We start from the raw sequence: 21,836 nt of genomic DNA, 5'->3' as shown, positions 1-21,836 counted from the left end.
AAGGAGTATGTGAATACAAGCACAGCACTACATCCGTCTTGCTAAGAATAGAAGGACTCAGTGTGGAATAATTCCTCATGAAATCGCAGAATGGCAGAATGAGGCGCTGTGAAACAAACAAGCAAAATACTCAGAGTCATCATTTCTAACCATCCAAAACTAGAGCAGCACGGATGTTTTTTCTCATATAGTCTGTGTGATATCATATTTAGCAATAACTGCAGAGAAATGTGCACATCACAGATATATCAGTAGTTCCTTCTCAACTAGTTTTTTACTTCAGGACCCAGATTTTACAAAGAGCACCAGGTGGTAAACCTAAATGGACAAACTGCTCTACAGAGCGTGTTTTGTCACTATGTTGTTCTTGCAAATAAAAGACTGACACAACGATGAACAAGTAACAATAGTATTCACAATAACATTTCAGAGTACTGAATTATTAAGTAAATATAATTCCCCATTGCTTGACTGGCTATTCTCTGCTGTGTCAAACACAGACATCTTTGTCCTGTGTTGTCTTTCTTCTCAAATACAAGTACTTCAGTTTTTGAGTGAAAAAATAAATAAAATAAAAATCCTTTGTAGAAAACTTTGGCAACATTCACTCAAAAACTGAGGTACATTAGCTCAGATCAATGAGGTCCACAATCATTCAGTTTCAAAAAGAAATACAAACCCTGTGCTAACTGAAAGATTGAAAGATTGAATCCAATATTTGGTAATAATATAGCATAAATTGAAACTTAAAAGCATTTTTTGTTTGTGGGCCAGTCATTTTTGGCGGGAAAAAACAAGGTGGGAAGTAATCCTACCAAAAAAGCCAAATATTCTGTAACTAAATAAAGAAGTGTGAGTTTTAAAGGATGCACAACTGTTGACATAAACAATAAAACATATAGAAAGCATGCAAAAGTCGGCGTTTTTGTTTTACAGTTGTAATACATGACTGTATGATTAGATCAAGTTTTTTATTAACATTTTGTCTCCTGCTCTCTGCAGTCTTATAAGCCTTTCTGCAGGGGGTCTTCCATTAAACCGAATGTGAGATTGAAATCGTCCAACTTTGCGGTGAGAAATTCAGGGCCTTAATGACAGGGAATTTAAATTCTATTAACTTGCAGATAAAAGCCTGACACAAAATTGCATCTTTATTTCATGAGGGAACAAGTACCTTAATGAGCAATTACCGCCTACTGCCTTCAGCCACTTCAAAGATGCTACAGCGATCAAACCATCATGCTTTAAAATATGTGTTTTAGCTAACAGACACTATAATTATGGTTGAATAGCTTTGACCTATAATATGTTACCTCATTAAATGAGTCATATGGGTTGAATACTTTGATGAAACACATGTTGTACACAATCTACAAGCCTTCTGTCATCTGTCTTTTTTAAGGCCTTTAGGTATGATTATAGAAACCTTCAAGCATTGGTTCATGTGTGTTTTTTTTTTGTTTTTTTTTGCTAGTGAATTGGATAGTGAATTGGTGGGTTTTTTGTTAAATGTGAGCCAAAATCATCACAATTAAAAGAACCAAAGACTTAAACTACTTCAGTCTGTGTGTATTGAATTTATTTAATACATGAGTTTCACGGAATTTCCCTTTTTGGCCATAAAAATATCAGCATCTGCACCAAGTCCCATATTTTGCTTAGCTTGGGCCTCAGAATAAACTTGAGGTGTTTTATCCTTCTCTATTTTGAGCTCCATTCTCTTGTATCATAAAATATGAGCCTTTAAAGCCTGATTTATCAAATATGATATGCAACAAAAACACATATGCTAAATTTTCTTTTTGTCTAAAAGCTTTGCAGGGTTAAGTATCAGCTGATGAGAAGCTTTCCAGGCTTCCAGCCTCAATTTGGCCAGCTTAAACCATGTAAGCCCATCAAAACCTTTAATATGTTTTCTTTCAGCTGGATGATGTGTAATTTGTGCTACACAGTTGAAGAAAACTGCTCAAAGTCAGAATCAATTGTGTGGAGCGGCAGTTATTGATGAAAGAGTCATTTTGAGAAATGTAGCTTAGAAAAGATCACTTCAAATATGAAAAGTCAACAGTGATTATCTATTGCAAAGAAATGCATGCTGGGAAAAATACTAAAAAGTTGTGTTCATCTGTGCTGAACATCTGGAGAAATGCGGGAAATTTTTTAAACACCTGGTATTGAGAAGTTTTCAATCAACTGTGGAGAAATTAATTGAAACTAATAACATAAAGCTGATTAGTAAATGTACAACAAATCACTGCGATCAAAGGCTACATTCACACAGTCACTCTTTCAGACGGACAACTGTTTTAGAAAACCATAACATTTTTGTTAACATTTTGACTTTTAAAAACATTGTTAATGTGTTTATAATATCTAGCACTGTTATTTTTTCATCATTTTCATCAAAAGTATGTAATTAGAATCATCAATGAATATTTTCAGGCAGTAATTCTATTGACTGATTAACACTGGTGCCAAATTAAACTGAATATAATGAGACTAAAATTGGATTACATATTGATTTATAGTTTGCCCTGTAGTTCTCTGGCTGATGAAGGGAGAAATCAGTGGCAGTGAAATGACAGTATGGGACTGATGGATGCCTGATCAGCCCTCAACAAGCCTGACACCTGTGGGACAGGCCTCTAGAAACATCAGCCACAAAAAACCCATCCATCCATCCATCTAGAACCAGATGCAGTGAGAGTTTGTTGAGCTGGTTATGCATGACAATAATGAAGCTTTCTAATGAATGGAGAGAGCAAATCTGTTTTAGCAGGAATATTTATGACTGCATGTACTTCACTGAGTCTTACATAATTTAAAATAAATATCACAGAGGAATGTACATAATTACTATATTACAAAATCCATCAATGACAGACTTCATTAGCAGAAATAGCCGTTTATAAACACCAACATGAGTCGATGTGATGGGTTAAACTGAATGCAATAGTCTATTCGAATTTGTCTAAAAAGAAGTCACAGAGGAGGATATGAAAATAAAACTGCTTCCAAAACAGTGTGTGTGTTTGCTGAACCTATATTGTGCTAAATGCTATCATAAATGCCAGGATCAATCTATTCAGTACAAAAATCAATAATTGCCTGCATTGAGTCAGAATGGTCAGCTTCCAGAACCAGATAGTAAAGCAGAAATCTCTGCCAATAATCATACAAATCGGAGAAATAGAAATAATAAAACGCATTTGCCCAAACGTGCATCACCTCAGTTTGAGCCAGTTAAGTGAATAAGTGTGAAAATTGGGTTTTCCCACATTTGAAACATCTCTTATTGGACTCTGTACAACCATAATGGGCAACTGCCAATTTTAATGTACACAATTTGTTGCAACATTTCTATAAAAGTCTATCAACAGCTAACCATTTCTTCAAATTTAATAGATGTTCCAAATCATTGTATGAGGCTTGTGAGGATGTCAGATCTGATACAATTACTCCTAAAATGTTCTTTCATCAGATGCTCTGCAGCATTTCTGTAAGTCACAAGAACATCGTTTTCAAATGTTTTGAAGCATTTAGGCTTAAGTGACTATGAATTATAATAAAATACAGAATTACATTTTATCAAGTAATAAAAATTCTGAACGCTTTTTTTTGTTTTTTTTTGTCAGGCTTTTGTCTTAAATCACTAAAATGTCCCTCACATGGTAAATGATATCCAGTTAAACATTGTCTGCGTGAAAATAACTGTTTTTCAGCACTCTTTTTCAGCTTGTAAAAGCTTCATTGTAAAGTAATAGAGCAGAAAATACAGTCTAATGCAAATGAATGGGATTTGATGATGGTGACACATCTTGCCTCCTGAACAAGCAAAGACTAATTATATATTTTCCAGTATTCTTTATAATAAGATCTGCCATGTTCTTTCTGAGGGAATTCTCAGAGAAAAAGAAAAGCATATTGACACTTGTAATGAATCGGGGAGATTTCTGTGTGCTTTACAGTTCTGATTTATAAGAACCTGTCAGTGACGGCATGTACGTGAAGGAAACTGAGAAGCGACATCAATAAATTTAAGAATAGTGCTAACTTGTAAAATGCTAGCTAGGGAAATGTAAGCTATTTTTAGATGTGACTATCTATGTGGCCTATAGCTGAGCAGGTTGGTAGTGCTCATTAAACCGTTCAGCCTTTCAGCCGTCTTCATTACCTGCTCTAACTCATTTCCGTGTGACAGGAATTTTCCAGAAGTTTCCCAGGTGCAAAGCATTAAGCGTATCTGAGCTCCAGACGAAGACGAGTCCGTGTTTTACACCAACACTGTCTAGCCATTGTATATTCATAACTCTAGAATGGTGTTATGCATATCTGCCTCTGCTAAATTATTTCTTTCTATCTTTTCTGACTTCTGGAAGAAAAGGAAGGAGTGGGAAAAATGTGCAAAACATTAAAAAATATATTTTAATTTAATGCCTCTTCATATATATGGAATAGGATAATACAATTTGGCAGATGACCAATGGAAAATTTACGAATGAAAAATTAGTGACACAGTCTTTTCACAAAAAAAAAAAAAAAAAAAAACTGTTGCACTGTTTCTGGATAATTGGAATATAATGCATATAAGTCTGACTGACCACTTTTATGGTCATTTGTTCAGCTTTCCAGTCTATAAACATTCATTATATGAAAACCATGCTTACTTTTAAGCTCCTCCTGACATCTTGTGGGGGCAGGGGTGAGAGGATTCCCTGGATAATAGGTAGGAAATTACCAGGTATGCCTGTCTTTGGGGACTCGTTGCCATAACAACCTCAGGTTTCCTTATAGCTGAAATAGGAATGTACTCATGACCTCATCTTGGAAACTCAAATGAGACCCCATACTATCTTGGGCTCTCAGATATCTCCTGAAGATGCTCAAGCAAAGCTAATATGTTCACACCAATCATGCAGTACACTAGAAAACAAAACAACATTCCTTTTGTAGCCCCTGGTGCAGTTACATTAAACAGAAATGCAAATTCATTAGGCATTGTTCTTTATGGCCAAATATATGGCTAAAGAAATCCAAACACTACACCCGTATGCCCATGTTGAGCATTTAAAAACTGGGATCACTGGAACAGAGCCCTATAAAATTAAATCTGTTATATATATAAATTAAAATGAACTAATTTTTTTGGGTGTGTGTATATATATATATATATATATATATATAATATATATATATATATATATATATATATATATATATATATATATATATATATATATACACACACACCCAAAAAAAATTAGTTCATTTTAATTTTCTTTTTAGATTCTGTTTTAATGATTTAGTTACATTTAGTTACACAAATGTATCTGATGTCTAATCAGTTGTATTCATAAAACTTTCACAATTTAATTAAAAATTTTAACAATAATAGGGCCACTATTAATATAATTCAGTATTGACTATGATTTAATGCAAATCATAATTATTATCAGAAATTGTGGCAATAAAATCAACACATAAACAGTTTAATTTAACACTTAACGATTTAATTATTCTCATATAATGTAATTAAATGTTTGGCAAAATGTTGATGGGCTGCAAAACAGGTTTTTACTGTTTAAATTAAAACATGATATTGTGTGATATTCCCTTAAAAACAGTATTGTTATTATTATTGTTCTACTAAACAAAATAATATATTTCTGTCATAATTTCTTCAGTTTAAAAATAACTTTTATTTTGGCAGGTTTTAGTGAAGAGAGTGAAATGAAATTCAATTCCAAATGAACCGCTGGTGAAGTTTAGGAGATACGCAGAACATAAAGTCAGTTACATAGCAGTCTTTTTACAGTTTAAAGGGGTCATGAAATGGATTTTTAAATTATTTTAATATGTTCCTTGAGGTTTACTTATAATGTTAATAAAGTTTTTTTTTTTTTTTTTGCACAAATAAATAAATATGTGGAAAAATGATTCATTTCAACCCACTTACTGAACATGCATTTTGCGCCACTCACTGGACATTTTACTTTGAAACTGCCGCGAAACATTCATTAAAGGTAAGTAATATCAGTGTTACAGAAACAAAATTATGTGAATTGTTGTGGATCAGATTCCATTTAGCTGTTGCTGAAGTAGCCAATGCTCACTCTAGAATTAACACATGAGTCAAATTACTGCAAAATGTAATGTGTGAATACATTTCCTTTGGGCGGAGACTTATATCTTTTCCTGACCAGTCTTCTACTTTAAAATAAGTCTTAATTGTCCCATTACTGGCCAGGACGTGCGTTTTACTCATTTAGTTTCGTGTAGCATCACATCTAAGTGGCTCTTTGATTGACAAGGTGAAAACTTATGGATGAACTACTGCTGAGTTATTCTATCCTATTCCATGACAGACAGCGGTATCTGATGCTGAAAAAACAACAACATTTAAAGCAGAAATTCACATTTCAGTCAATAATCTGTTAGCCAGAGAACATGCTGACATTTAATAACTAAACAGGATCGCTCAGCAAGAATCTTTTAATACTAATCTCTCCTCTGATCACACCACTAATCACAGCAAAGCCTGACAAATATCCTTCCGTTTTCACTGGGGTTTCACTGCTGAAGACCATGAAATCATGAAAATATCTAAATAGAATATATCTTTTGTAGTGATTTGCTGGTATAAAAAAATTGACTCATATTATATACTGATAGGACAATATTATTTTCATATTAATGCTGATAAATGCTATCAAGTATTTAATCTAAATAAAGTAAAAATTTGAAATAAAACATTAAAAACATAAATGTATCATTTAAAGTACTACTAGTGAATTTAAGCATCAAAACCTTATGATATAACGATATTAAAGAAACAAAGAAATAGTTAATTTGGCGAATAATGCAAAGAAACAGCAAGTAGCACACTGAATTCTGAATTTTGAAGTCAAATAACTTAATAGGATTTTTTTTTGTAAAACATACTCCAATAATGTTTAGCTTGTTTATAACTAATTTCTAACTTTTTTTTCTTACAGTGTACAATAAAATATCCATTATTGGCTAATACAAAGAAAAAAAAACAACAACAAACAAACAAACAAAAAACTAATACTAACAATAACCAATATATTACCACTAATGTCAATTAGCTCATTTTGGTAAGATCCAGTTAAGGTCAGTTATATCAAAATTACAATTTCTATCAAATTTTCTTTACATTTCCTTTTTCTACCCTCTCTATCAAACATCAGAAGTAAACAAGTCAATTTTTAATTATTTTTCCATTTATATTTCCTACAAATTACTAAAACACACACACACACACACACACACACACACACACACACACACACACACACACACACACACACTTTTTTAGTGCAGTTGATAATTTGCTCTTTTCTACAAAGTTATACACTTAGAAAAATGATCAGTCCTTTTTAAAAATGTTTAAAATAATGTGCACTCACATGGGAGGAGTAGTGATGGCATGAGTATCCTGCTTGTGTCCCACAGCCGTCTCAAAACACAGAGCAGGATATATGATGAAACATTTATGTTTTTGAGGAAACGCAATTAATCTTGACTTAGATGCTAAATTTCCATTGTTTTACATGCTCAAGGACTTTGCATTATTTCTATTTTAATGCACAGAATCAATTACAGCTCCCTAGGCTGATCCCCTTCTGTTAAGACGTCTCTCACACCAGCCGTACTCTGAATGCCGGTTGATCCAGTGGCATACAGTACCAGAAGTTATAGTCTTTAACTTAGAATGTTAACATCACAATCTCAGTAGCATAAAATATTCTCTAAATCACTTGAAGGCTTCTGGGTTCAAAGGCTGCCGCTTTTTCTTATTTTCAGCAAAATAAAGGTTTACTGAATGACTTGGTGTCAGTTATTCTGATTTTTTTCATTGATTATAGATATTTAATGGGGTCTATTCCTAATTATTGAAATACAGATTTATATTCTGAATTACTGAAATACATTTTTTGTCTTACAAAATACAACTCTTTTTTTTTTTTTACTCTTTGACATTCTTGGACTTGTGAATGATGAACTGTCAGAACCCATGGATCACATTTTCCTCCCAAAGAACATGAGGGGAAATCTTGAAACTTTTTTGAAAAACGAGCAGCATTTGTGTCCATCATTCTCTAAAAAAAATGTTTAAATGTCTTTCAGCATATGTTCAACGGCTGGCAGAGGACAAATTTACTGTGCCAATTCTGCCCTCTTCTATTGCCAAAGCCTGATGGGTTTGGCCAAAAACAACATGACACAGTCAAACAGATGGAGAAAAAAAAAACATACTAATGCATATGAATTTTCATAATAATGTTAAACACACACACAATAAGTAGCTAATGCTGAGTGATGAGCTCTCCCTGAATCCGTGACACTCCCCAAAGACACTCCCCAAATTTTTTTTTTTTTTTTTTTTTTAATTTACCTTCACTTAGGCCATCCATGATGTAGATGAGTTTGTTTCTTCTTGGGAACAGATTTGGAAAAAATTAGCATTATTCACCAATGGATGCTCTGCAGTGAATGGGTGCCGTCAGAATGAGAGTCCAAACAGCTGATAAAAACATCACAATAATCCACAGCACTCCAGTCCATCAATTAATGTCTTGAGAGGTGAAAAAAACAACAACAACAAAATAAAAACAACAACACAATATTCACAGATCAAGCATTGTTTAAAAGTGAAAACAGTCCAAAACAGCCCTAAACAAATATGTTAGTGGATTTCATTTGAGAGGACAACAGAACAGAGGATGGACTTTTTCACTGGAGGAAGTGTTATTATGGATTATGAACTTGTATTTAAGCAATGGTTTAAAGTTAAAATGACTTTATGGATTTGTTTCTTACTGCTTTTCACTTCAAAAGACATTAATCAATGCACTGGAGTGTGCTTGGATTTTTTGTGGATTATTGGGAAGTTTTCATCAGCTGTTTGGACTCTCGTTCTGACGGCACCCATTCATGATGAAACAACAAACCAAACCACATTCAATAAAGAAACAAACAGAACAAAATCCTAGAATGCCTGAGGTGAGTACATTTTTAACAAAAGTTAATATTTGGATGAACTATTAATTTAATTCCCAGGTGTAAGTCTGATTGTTTTAATGTCCACTTTCTAATCTTAGATATTACAATATGCAATATAAAAGTAATTGTCTTATTAATGTTTATACATATTTATATATGAGACAACAAACAAAAATTACCTTTACATTTCATCATTTAATAATTCAGCAGCTTTTTAAAATAATCAACCCTCCCCACCCCAATCTTACATCATCGGTAGAGCCAATATTGCCGTCTGGCTAATACATATCTTTATCATAGATGTCTCTGCAGATTTCTCTGGGATAGAAGATGAATGTAGTTTACACAAATCAGCTTTAAGGACTATTTTCCAAGAGGACCGCAGTTACTGCAAAAACTGTGCTGATTGACTCTGTTACTAAAGAAAGAGGCAATCATGCACCAGACAGGCATGCTTTGACCTGTGTAACCTCTGTCTGTCTTGGTAAAGTCATTCAGATTCACAACCTATAGATGCAGCAAAAAAATCAATAGGCAAACGTCACACTCTCTTTGTCCTGTTAAATGAACACTCTGGACCAAGACAAGAAATGAATGGCACAGTTTATGTGTTTCAATCTGCAATCTGGTTACAGGGGAATGAAAACAGACCACATTATACACCTGAGAGAGAGAGAGAGAGAGAGAGAGAGAGAGAGAGGAAGAAATGGAGAGAGGGAGAGGGGAAAGGTGAGCAAGGAGACGCTGAAAAGAGCAACCAGAGGATCATTAAAGAGAGGAGGAGATGTTGCTGGGGGAAGGAAAATGGCAGAGGAAGAGAGAAAACAGAACAGGAGGGAACAGAAAACCAACACAGACCAGATTCACATCTATTGCATAATAAATTGATTGCAGAATCTCCCTGGTGACCAGTGACATTAGAAAGAAACAATCAAATGGTTTAGAGATAAACCACAATAACAAATTTGTTTCAGAGAGTATTTCCACTTCAAGATAACAATATTCAACATAATAATTATAATAAAAATATATTTTCTTTATGCAAGTTCCTTGGTTTCAGTTGACTGATGCACAGAAAAAAAAGCCTTTTATAATCTTATCAAAATTATTAAATTGTTTTATCAAAAACTGGATTTTAACTGGGACTTTATCCCAACTGGAAAATAAAGACACACCCTATTCTTTTGTCACTAAATTCCCAGTTTCCCTCAGATATACAGTAAATTACAAAAGCCAAGTGGCTGTGAATGCTGTTTCACATTGACTTCATGGGAGAATCCCTTCCTATCCTGGGCTATTCAAAAACACTCAATGGTACAAGTAAAACTATGCATTTTAGTTCGTCTCAGTATCCAGTTGCTTCAATAACAGCAGCAACACTAAAAAAACAAGTCAGTGTATGGCATTTTCTGCAATATAATTTTTTTCAATCACTGGGGTGTTAACTTTTTGCCCTAAAGTGTTAAACACATTTGCGCCGTATTTTCTTCTAAAAGGTGCTTATTAGTACCTTACATGTACACATTAGTACCTCAATTGTACATATTAATACCTACATTAAATGGTACATATTAGAACCTTTTTAAAATGTTCAGTCCCAGTGACAACTTGTGTTTTTTTGTTTGCTTTTTTTTTTCTCTGAGAGTGTGTGTATACGTTTCATTCCTTTTTTGTTTTGAATACTGATACATTTAAAGGATTGTTGTTGAGTGAAGGGAACTAAAATACATGTTTTTAATGATAATAATAATAAACTACTCCTCCATTAACTACTTTTTAAAAACAAAAAAAAAAAATAATAATATATTTTTTTTTTTTTTTCTCTCAATTCAATTTTGATCCAATTTTGACTAATTTTCTACAAAATATGTTAATTGGGTGTATATGAGTTTAAATAAAATATAAATGAATTAATCAAAAATAACTTGAGTAATATCAACAAAAAAAAATCACTCAGTGTCTCAAAACAAGATAAATATTTTATATTTAGAATGTTCCGGTATAAAAGAGAACAACACTAATCACCATCATCATGACTTGAGTATTTTGAAGTGCTCTGAAACACCCGCAGTGCTCAAATACTAATAAAAAAGGAGTTTGCCATCATGGTGAACTCACGTTTTTTTTTTTTTTTTTTTCAGAATTCACGTTTTTATTTCAGAATTGTATAAACCTAATGCCAGCTTCCTTATTTCTGACCAGATTCAGCTTATATGCTGGTAGCTACAGACAAACACCATTTTCCACACTGTAAATTATGAATGAGGCTTCAGACGGCTGTTCCTGTTGTGGAACGAAACCATCCCAGCAGTGTAAATCTCTGCGGATGAACACTATAGCATTAATGCGTGAAAAAAAAGACTTCTTATTAACTGATCTCATGGAATAAGCAGCACACATGATTACAGAGCATTGTGTTGGTGTATTTAAAGACGGGTCACTGTGGAAGAGTGTGCACTTTCACGGTTACTAAAGACTTTCTAATGGCTGCTCAGTCCCTGGAGGACTTCTTCTTTCTTCCAACCGCTCCAGTCTTCATACTGTAAGAGTGTGAACAGCACTTTTCCCCTGTGAAATGACTGATTAAGGGACAACCACCTTCCCAAATTAATTAGCACTTTACCTTGTGTATCAGAGTAACCGCGATAAAGCCAGCATGAAATCAAAATTAACCATTTGTTTCCTTAATACATGTTTCTGGTCTCTTTGTGAACAACTCAATAAAATAAATTAATAAATGAGTAAAAGAAAGAAAAAGAAAAAAAATTAAGAAATAATGAATGAATGAATGAATTAATTAATACTGAACAAATAGATAAATAAATACTTATGTTTTTATTTATTTATTTATCCATTAGTTCAATATTTATTCATTTATGAATACATAAGTACATGAACGAATGAAAGGAAGAAAGAAACAATGAATGAATGAATAAATAAATACTGAACAAAGATAAATACTTTCATGTATTTATTTATTTATTTATTTGTTCAGTATTTATTAATTTGTTTATTTATTTATGAATACACAAGTATATGAATGAATGAATAAAAGAAAGAAAGAAAGAAAGAAAGAAAGAAAGAAAGAAAGAAAAAGAAAGAAAAAAAAAAAAAAAAAAACTGAAAAAAAAGAATGAAAAAAATGCATACATGAATGAAGTATGGATGAACGAATTAATAAATGAATACATGAATGATCAATAATAAATGAATACATGAATGAAGTATGGATGAACGAATTAATAAATGAACACATGCATAAATACATAGATGAATGAATGAATAAAATTGTTTAAATTAATAAGCAAATAAATAAATTCATGAAAAAAATTAAAACAAAAAAAAAAAAAAAAAAAAAAAAAACAGACAAACACGTTTCTCGTAAAAAAAAAACATGCAAACAGACAAACACGTTTCTCGTTGATACACTACGTCACATTAAGTAAAATGGGTCACAAACACTGTTTCTTATAGACTCTGTATTAACTCGTTCTCTGTTAGTCTAGTCGATATAAGTCACTGAAGTGGCCACCCACATTCTTTCCATGATTATTATGTTTGTGCAGAAACGTGGGTGGACTGTTTCTTAATAACTAATCATGTTGGACATGACATTCGAAGCAATCTGAGACGTTTCGTTCAGAACGTCTCAGCATTTTTCATCTCCTCAGGCAAATGGCCTGAGTGTGTTTCTGATGTAACTGAATGGAAACCGTAATGTGTTTCAGAATCAAAACCTGTTCTGCCCATGGGGAATAACTCATAACGCATTTAATACTTCTGTTCTCTTCTGTGAAACTGATAGATAGGTTTTTGTTTCTGAAGGCATTTCTGCTGACCTTATTTCTCACTCCAATAAAGCATTAATTTATTCATTTTATTAGTACCGCTCCAAAGCAATTTGGCTGTGCCCTAAGCTCAGGTCACTATCCACAGAGTTTATTTACACAGTTGAGTTATGATTGCTCTGGGGGTGGAAAGTGAAGGACGATGATTCTTAGACCTTCCCCACTGCAGGAGACCTAACCCTAATGGATTTTCGTCTCTGCATCCATCTATTACCCTCTCAGTGCTCATTACAGCCCCGCTCACTGCACACCAGATAGATGCATTCAATATTACAAATGTCTCACACATTCTTCATGATGTGTTTTCCTCAACATGCTGATGTCTTTCCTTCTTTCCAAACCTTAACAAGCAAACCATCTCAGATCCTGGAAATATATACACATAATATAGGACCCTATGATTTCCACAATGCAGAAGGTCATAAAATGAAATTTAAGGTATACAGCCGAATGACAAAATTTTGATAAATAAAGTAGGACTGTATGCTAAACTGTGGTGTGTACTAGTGTCTGTGAATATTAATGCAGAAAACGAGTATGTTCTGTAAATTTCATCTCCATCTCTGCTCAGAGAATCACTTCATCTGCATTTGATAAAAACTGTTGTCAGTTACACACAGAAACTTAAAGCTTTTCACTACAAGCTGCCAAAATGTAAACTTGGTTAAACTTAAATAAATAATGAAAGAAAGAGATTACGATTGTACAGTAGAATCTACTTCTTAAATTAATAACAACAATAATACATTTTCTTAAAATATTTTTAAGAACTACTAAGCTCAGTTGTGCACCACTTTGTTTGCCAAAATATAAAAGGAATTGTTCAAATTACATTTGATTATATTTTAAAAGATTAAAGAACTTAAAATAATCATAAAATAATCTCAATAGATGCATAAGAAATAAGAAAATAAAAATGATTTGCATAATTAAAAACAGATTTAAAACAAATTGAAAAAAACTTAAGAATGAAAAATGTTAAATTAATTTGATTACTACTGTTTTTTATTATAAATTTGCATATAAAAATAAAAAAGCCATTTCATAGGGCACTATTATTGTTAAAATGTTAATAAATTATTAAATTGTTCAAGTTTTAATCAATTCAATGCATGAGGCATCCATCCTTAGTGATTAGTAAAATTTATTTAAACTATTAAAACAGTATACAAATAAATAAATAAATAAATAAAATGGAAAATACAGAAATTAGGTATATTAAAAATGGCATAAGAATAAGATTGAGAAAGGGAGGAAGAACTACTGAAGAACCTTTAACATTTGGAATAAATATATTAAGTCTTTCTAATCAAACAATTAAAAAAAGCACAGAAAATCAAATCTAGCTTAGATGTAAATGACACGGGCTGTAGGCCAGTGATAAGCTTAAAGACGTGGAAATAAAACAAACTCATTGATTTCTAAAGCCAGTTTTGTCTATTCAGTAATTTACTCATCAATGACAACAATGTCATTTGCCATTTCAAGGTAATGTTGGTTGAAACAAATCATGCAATTACTCCAAATCAAAATTAGCCTAATCAATGTATAGTCTTAATATACAGATATATATATAAGCCACATTCTATACTAGATGCACTTGTGCACTACACTAATTATCTGTGTGATACTGCCATTCAAACTTCACTCCCTTTACTATATTCACTTCTGGTCAAATGCATTTCATCGGCTCTTTGCCCGTGTGCTACACAATGACAGCTGAATAAAATATAATCAAATACCTTTTGCAATGGATGTACTTACAGAAAGTTGACGAATTCTGCAATTTAGAATCTAAATCTACTTTAAACAGCAATTTCTCTAATGGGTTTTTAATACTATGCATGCAGCTTTTATGAGCTCAAATTAATTGGAATAATTAAACTTCATTTGTCACACTGTGAGACCACTGGAATGAACCAGTGAAGGGGAAAAAAATTGTAAAAACAAACCTTAAAACATACACTTTACCTTAAATTCAAATACATTTGAATCTTAAATCTTTACAAAAAAGATAATGCATCGCAGCATAAGTGATGTAAGCTTTAATGGTTATTTAATAAGAGAGTCTTTACTGTCAGACAGCTCTGTTGCTCACTACCGTATGCATGTGTCCACACACACACACACACACACACACACACACACACACACACACACACACACACACACACACACACACACACACACACACACACACACACACACACATACAGCATGCCACAAGAAAAACAGTGCAAAATAAAAAGGCAGAGTGGCAAACACACACAAAGCAAGACAAGAGCTTCATGCAGAAATTGATTCTGTGTGTGAGAGTGAGCGATGCTCCGTTACCTTGCAGCAGCTGAAGAAAACACACTACGAGAGCGCTGACATCTGCTCCGAGCACAGGGTGCAAAGACCAGGACCAATTCTGTCTTCCAACTCTGACGTTCCTGTGCTCTGTCTCTCTCTCTCTCTCTCTCTCGTGGACGGACTCCTCCTGTAGGATTTGCCTGAGGAAGGGAGCTACTGTACACCCCTCTCTCTCTCTCTCTTTCTCTCTCTCCACCTTCATTCCCCTCCTGCTGTCTTTCTTCACAGTCTTACTCCAGCTCTGCCTTCAGCTCATTGGAGCACTCTCTATCTTGCCCTCCTCCTGTATACTCTCTCTCTCTCTCTCTCATTAGATCACTGGATTGATTACTTCTCACTGTATGTTTGTTTATGGGAAAACGAGTGAGTGTGAGCACGTGTGCACTACTGGTTTTCCACATTAACCCTCTGGCACATTAATTGTTAATCACAAAGGAAAAATATATTGTGTTTGTTCTTCAAAATTATTTTCATTATTTTCTAACTTAAAATATTTGATTTCAAACCAGACTGCACTGCTGTACTGTAAAACCAGTTTGCTGTAAAGTGGTTGAAACATATATCAAATTCATGTCAAGTTCACTGTTTGCTGTATGTGAAAAAAGTACTACCTTGTCTTTATTTGAGAATGTAAAACTTACCATACCATGCATTGTTGGTTGCAGCGTTTACTTCTTTTTTATTCATATTTTATTTGATTGTGTTTGTAAAAAATACTTTTATTAAAGAATCAAGTATCTAAAGTGTACATCTGTTTATTTTTAAATATATATATATATTTATAAAACATTTTCTTAATATTTCTTGATTTTCAAATAATGTATTTCTAATTAAGTAAATATTATGTAAAATAAATATACATTTAGACCTGATTCCCTGATAATATATTTAAATTAAACTGTGTAATATCACATATCGGCCATCGTTCAGCCTGCACTCTAAGACTTATGCATCGCATATAAAAAAAAAAAAAAATCAATATCAGTCAACCACTAAATTTTAAGTGTTCCCAAGATCTTGTTATACTGAAACTAATAAAAACATGCATCTTAAATATTAGTTTCACTGGTGAACCCCATGTGCATTCACTGGGAACCAAACCATTGAGCTTGTTATTGCTAGACTATGATAGAAAAATAAATGTGTGTGTGTGTAACCTCCTGGGAGGACTGTCACTGTAATAACTTTACTGTAAATTTCTATGGATAAAAGCATGTGCTGACAGGTGCCATTTACTTTCTTACTAAATATAAATCTGAACCAGAGCATTGTATTGAACAGAACATTGTCTACATTTACTATTTGAATGTTTTGAAAAAAAAAAGTAACTGTTTGCATAAATCATGTTCAAACAACAAATTAGAGTTAGAAAAACAATTTGTAGCATAAACATTTTTAAATTGATTACTCAATTAAGCTGTTCCAACTACTTTCAACATAATTCACTCATAAAGGGAGCCATGGCCCTGGAGCTGTCACAGACGTAGTGCAGATATAGGCACTCAAAGAAGATGCAAATATCCAAGGTCCTTTATTTAAATTCACCAACATAAACGCAGCAGATCACAGGAGAATTACTTCTACTCTACTGTTAGGCTATGACCTTTATTACCAAACTCTGATTAAGGAGATACTGAAGACTTAAATAGAGCAACCAAACAAGCAGCACCTGAACAGAGTACTCAACCAATTAGTAGCTATAGAAACTAAACAGGCAATGAACAAATGGGAGCATAAACTAATTACCAAACTAGAAAACTGCTCACAATACTAAAATAAAGACAATAACATCGAACAAAAACAGAACCAAACAAGCCCACACAAACTCAGAATGTGACAGTAAACCTCCCTCCCAGGAGGCACGTCCTCTTGCCTTAATTTCACCAGGGTGGGCATGGTAGGTAACTGACAGATGACCAGGGTGGTGCTGAGCTGGTAGCAAACCTCCACAGTAACGCTCCTTGGATGTACCACCATGGTGGAGCTGGTAGCCCAGGTGTCCAGGAAGATGCTAAGAGTGCAGGGAGCCAAGTTTGTGCCAGTAGCTCAGGGAGCCAGGGAGGTTTAGGAATAGGTGCCTCGGAGATTACCTCTTTGGCTGTGTCAGGAAGAGAGGGAGGCTCTGGAATGGTCTCCATGACTGTAATCGAAGAAGACGAGGGCATCAGAAGAGGGAACGGTCCCTGTGAATGTAATGAGGCTAGTGATAGCCCTAGTGACTGCAACCAGTGAGCTGGGTGAGCTAGAGATCCAATCAGCCTCTGTGACTGAGACAAGGGACTTAGAGGTATGGGAGATGTGGACGGCCTCCTTGGCTGATATGCAGAAGCCCGGAGAACAGGGAATCAGGTCTGCCACGTCAGACATCAGGGTATAGCCCCACCCCAAAATTTTCTTCCTGGAACTTACGGGTATGTGTGCAGTCCAAACACACATAATAGCCACTGCTGTTATAGTCAGAGCCAAGGTAATTTCAGTTTCAACGATTGCAGGTTCCGCAAGCACAAAGACCTCTAAACAGGACTCTGGGACGTGAACAGGAACTGTGCTGAGCTCTGGGATGAGAGCCAGCTCTGAACTGAGCTCAGGGGATGAAGCAACCTTGGGATTCTGATCAGGAGCAGGGGGCTTTACTGAACTCTGGTCAGGGGCTGGAGCCGATGTGTGAGTGGCCCAGAAACACGAAAATGCTAGTGCCATTATGGACAGTCCAATGCTCTCCTGGCTGAGTTCTGAGGCTGGAGTGGACTCAGGGGCTGGATTCATGGAGGACCGTCTCCATTTTCTCTTTTGGGCTGAAATTTGAACAGTCTCTGGGCTGGGCTGACACTCTGGAACGGACTTACAGGCTGGAGTGTTTGCTGAACATGCTGACATCAGCAGTGGATCCGCCACACTGGATGCTAGTCTTTCACCCCGAGATGGATCTGGTGGCAGGCAAGATGGCTGAATTCTCTATTTTGTTGGCCATGATGTGACAAGACATGATGGACACTGTGGAATTGCAGGTTTCTTCATCAGCAATTCCCACTGTAAATGGGGAGCCGCTCAACAACAGGGCATAGTCCAAGTATTGAGCCAGGGTGCAGGTCGAGTCACCCCCTGGCATCACATAGACATGTGGCAGTACTTGAGGAACACCTCTACATAAGACTCCATTGGACATCCATCTTGATAGACGGAGCTCAGTTTCTCCTCTACACTGCTCACTTCTATTAGGTAATCCATACCTTACAATTCTTTGAAGGTCTGGTACTCTGTCACAGACGTAGTGCAGATATAGGCACTCAATGAAGAAGATGCAAATATCCAAGGTACTTTATTTAAATTCACCAGCATAATGCAGTAGCTCACAGGAGAAATACTTTTACTCTACTGTTAGGCAACAAACTTAAAAACCAAACTATTATCAAAAGCCCACACAAACTCAGAATGTGACAGGAGCCAATTAATCATAAGTCCTGCGCAAAGCATGTAAACAGGCAATGAACAAATGGGTGCAAAAAATAAAAAAAAAAAAAAAAAAAAAAAAAAAAAAAAAAAAAAACCCACACAAAGTCTGAATGTGACAAATTAATCAAAAACCCACACAAAAACAAAATTTAAAAATATCAAATAAAAGAACTAAATAAAAATAATAATAATGAGATATATTTATATATATATATACATATATATAAAGAAAATAAAACAATTACACACAATATTAAAATGATATGACGATCAACATTATTATGTAAACAGAACCAATCAAAATGATGTTTGCAACTTCAAAGGTTTAATTGGAATCTGACGAATTAGAATTCATATCTTGCAACCATGCATTTAATTAACTTAACAGGTCCCCTAAATTAGTTTTTGACGTGCATAAGGATAACAGATTGAAAGTTAGTATAAAAAGTTAGGGGTTTAGAAGTTAATATTACAAGCTCCTTGCAAATTTAAAAATAGCAATGCAAATCTTAAAACAATTAGTGTGCATGATCAAAGACACCTCTAATAATAATTTTCTGGATTGTGAAATAAAAAGTGTATCTTTATGTAAAAAAGGACACCCAAAACACTCACACAGAATAAATATAACATAAATGAAAAAAAGACAATAAACATGAAGGGTATAGAGGTTGTTTTGAATTTCAGTTTGAGAAGATATCTTTTTATCTCATGCCGTGACAGCACTGTGCTCATGTCTCATTATAAATACATACAGCACAATGAGAGAACTATAAGATTTGCTATGAATTATTGCTCTTGAGTGAGAGAAGCAGAATGGAGAGGGATTAGATATCTGTTGCTTTACTATGAAGTCTGCTTCTCATAAACCAGATGATTTTTGAAAGGCTAGATTATTCATACACAATAGAATGAATAGGGAATCTCAAAATCATAAATCACAAGGAACTGAGCTTGCATATAAATTCAATTTTTATAGACTATAAAGTCTCTTTATATAGAATTGGCCACATTTACAGATTAAATAATACCAGATAAACATTGTGTCTGTAAAATCTGAAAGCTGATATACTTTACTGCTTACACTTTTGATAAAATGCCCTGCAGTCTCCTGTTATACAAACATTTTGTTATTACAATCATATTTATTATATGGAATGCTTGAAACAGATCAGATTACAAAATGATAGTGTTTAATGCTTGTTAAATGAAATTCTGCCATAGAAATAAAGCAATGCATTGTATTAATTCATTATTCCATTAACCTACACACAAGTTCATTTGTACATATCTTGTATGTAGACTACAGTATGTGTGAGAATATGGGATCACATTCGGCAGTGTTCAAATGCATCTATTTCATCTAAAAACACAAGCTGTGGAAGCATGAGGACAGATCTTAATGGTTGTATTCATCCTGAATGGTCGGAGAATCTCTGATTGCAATTGCTATGGATACCAGTAGAAATTAGTCCACGTGTCTCAGTGGAGAGCTCTTACAGTAATGATCATGTCACAGACAAGGAACAAACCGGTCAGAGGTCATCCGAGCATGTTTACATGCACACTAATGCGCTGATAACTACTGATAAGCTCACTTAATCATTCCATTTTGCTGTTTTGCATGCAAATCAATTACCCATCAATGCAAGAATAATAATAATAATAAAAAAAATAATAATAAAAAAAACATACAAGAAAATTCCAGCAGGAAAACTCATACAGACTCATATTCTCATGCAGTTAATGCAGCATTATGACGGTATCATTTCTACTTCAGCTTCATGAAGTAAGAATCAATTTTTATAACTTATGGGTCAAGAAAGAGTTGGAGTGTATAATATATTTCCTCTTCCCCTACCACAAAATGTTCACTGCGGCTGCAGGATTCATTTAAATCTGCAGGAAGGACGCTTTCCTGTCACGCATGTGATGCAATGACGTTCACGTCAGAGTACAGAGTACCGACTGACTTCTGCAAGAAAGTAAATGAGCCATCTTCACACATGCTTCTATGTAAACTAGTCATTTTCATTTTTTCCACATGCAAACACAAAATAACCATCACATCACATCTTTATTTTTAAAATATATTTTACATTATTTTTTTTTATTTTTTATTTCTTTTAACTAAGTTTTACATTTGAATTTTAAGCTAATGTATTTTTTTTTTTTTTCAGATGATGTGTTAAATGAAGTGTTTATAGGTCACTACACAAGTAAATAAATCTGTGATAATGCGAGAGATGTTCATGCTTACACTGAGGCTCAAGAAGGTCTTTGGATGATTCTCAAATCATGCTGGAGATTATGACCACAATGTTTTACATATACTCAAGGAGTTCATGCAGCTCAAGTGCGGCTCAAGCAACATGGCAACAAATCAAATACTATTAATTAATAAGGCCTCTGACTTTTTTTACCCTCACTATACTGTACTATACTGCATCCTGTAGATGAGCTCTGTCTGTCATGAGCATCAGCTCTGCTTCTGATTGGCTGACAGTCTCTTGCTGATCATGTAAATTCCAGTGGGCTGCTTGATGAGAAAGCAGTTTGTGGTCAGTCCACACTGACCATGTTAAACAGTGTCACTGTCACCCATTCTGATTTCTCTCACTCCATATTTGGTTTTAAACACATATGACCAGTAATGTTAAAATAACAGACATCTTTGCAAGCTTTAAGTCCTATAACATTTTTGATGAGAAAGTGCAGTTCCCGGCTATGTCTCTGTTAGACCATTTCCAGTGAAATGAAGGATAAAAAGCATATTCTCGACTTCCTGTCGGAAAAGCTTGTTTTAGAAAAAGAAATCAGTTTGAATGATAAGAAAGTTCATTTCAAGAAATCATTTCAAAGGCTTTTAACATTTCTTTCATTCCCCTTTTGAAATGATACACTAACTCCTGTGAACTGACAGAGCATCTGACATCATGCAGTACAGGAATATCTGAAGATATCTGGCAGGGTGACAGACGAGTCTTCACACATAAATACACAGCACAGGAAGATGATGCTTGCTTATATAAAAAATCTCATTAAGTGCATGCATTCATCTTTGCTGATATATTTATTTATTTATTTATTTATTTTACAGCCTGTTTGTAGCATACGCAATTAAAACACATTGTTATCTGTGCCAAATTAGTG

The 21,836-nt window shown here is 34.2% G+C and overlaps 1 protein-coding gene across 14 annotated transcripts in view; it reads right to left on the bottom strand.

The window, feature by feature from the left end:
• Nucleotides 1-21,836, bottom strand: part of LOC109109277 (protein Aster-B-like) — a 149,669-nt gene that overhangs the window by 102,834 nt on the left and 24,999 nt on the right. For 3 of the 14 annotated variants that reach the window (XM_042743462.1, XM_042743469.1, XM_042743472.1), the window contains exon 1: nt 15,210-15,449. The exons of 2 other annotated variants lie outside the window; for them this stretch is intronic. The gene's annotated coding sequence lies outside the window, so the exon portion shown is untranslated. Of the gene's footprint in view, nt 1-15,209; nt 15,452-21,836 lie in introns of those variants that run through there. 9 more of the 14 variants (XM_042743460.1, XM_042743465.1, XM_042743467.1 and 6 more) reach the window with 5 other exon arrangements.

This window comes from Cyprinus carpio, chromosome B18 (genome assembly GCF_018340385.1).
Source record: "Cyprinus carpio isolate SPL01 chromosome B18, ASM1834038v1, whole genome shotgun sequence".
Lineage (NCBI taxonomy): Eukaryota > Metazoa > Chordata > Actinopteri > Cypriniformes > Cyprinidae > Cyprinus > Cyprinus carpio.
Note: the sequence above shows the minus strand (reverse complement) of the source record. Positions and strands in the feature narration are given on the sequence as shown.